The following is a 1,063-nucleotide window of genomic DNA, read 5'->3' as shown; positions in this document are numbered from 1 at the left end:
TTGTGGTTCTGTATAAATGTTAGGATTGTTTGTTCTATTTCTGTGAAAATGCCATTGGAATTTTGATTGAGATTGCATTGAATCTGTGGGTCACTTTGTGTAGAATGGCCATTTTAACAATATTAATTCTTCCAGTCCATGAATATGGGCTATCTTTCCATTTATTTGTGTATTCTTATATTTCTTTCACCAATGCCTTATATTTTCAGTGTATAGGTCTTTCACCTCCGTATTTAAATTTATTTCTAGGTATTTTATTCATTTCGGTGCAATTGTAAATAGGATTGTTATCTTAATTTCTCTTTCTGATATTTTTATATTATTTTATTTTTTAAATGCCTACAGCACCTGGTATTACTAAGTGGTCTCTCGTCCAAGTACTAACCGGGCCCGACCTTGCTTAGCTTCTGAGATCAGATGAGATCCGGCATGTTCAGGGTGGCATGGCCGTAGACTTCTGAAGGCTTTTTGTTAGTATATAGAAATGCAGCTGATTTTCATATGTTGATTTTGTGTCCTGCAAATTTACTAGATTTTTTAATTAGTTCTAACAGTTTTTTGGTGATAGAGTGATGTGGAAAATTGGAATTCAAAAAATCCCACTGTGTCTATCACATCCCAGGTCGTCCACGACACCCTAGATATAGTGGCTACTAATATAATCTTCCCACAGTGTCTTTTAATAACATGTGGATTCCCACATGCGGGATTAGCCTTGCCACTTTGGGTGCTGGATTTGCACAGGGCTTGGCCTCTAACGAAGTTTGATGTCTTCTCTGCTTTAGTGGGTGGTATGGAGGTGGTTGTTTCAGAAAGTGATTTACTGTCCAGTAATTTCAAATGTCCAGAAAATTTGCAATAGCGGTACAAATACTCTTTATCTCCACACTCAGATTCCCCAGCTGTTATTGCTTTACCACATTTGCCATGTCACAGGAAGTACTCCAGTGTTTTATCCAAAACAGATGAGCTGTCCTAGGGACCACCCACCTCCTCAGCACATAACCCCAATGAGGAAATCATTAATGATTTCTACATTATAATCCAATCCACAGTCCCGCTT

General features: G+C 37.8%; 1 pseudogene; it reads right to left on the bottom strand.

Annotated features, from left to right (window-relative positions):
• Nucleotides 1–336: 336 nt before the first annotated feature.
• Nucleotides 337–455, bottom strand: LOC111730233 (annotated as a pseudogene).
• Between the last annotated feature and the right edge of the window lie 608 nt (nt 456–1,063).

The sequence above is a fragment of the Pteropus vampyrus genome, unplaced genomic scaffold (genome assembly GCF_000151845.1).
Source record: "Pteropus vampyrus isolate Shadow unplaced genomic scaffold, Pvam_2.0 Scaffold303, whole genome shotgun sequence".
In the NCBI taxonomy this organism is placed as follows: domain Eukaryota; kingdom Metazoa; phylum Chordata; class Mammalia; order Chiroptera; family Pteropodidae; genus Pteropus; species Pteropus vampyrus.
Note: the sequence above shows the minus strand (reverse complement) of the source record. Positions and strands in the feature narration are given on the sequence as shown.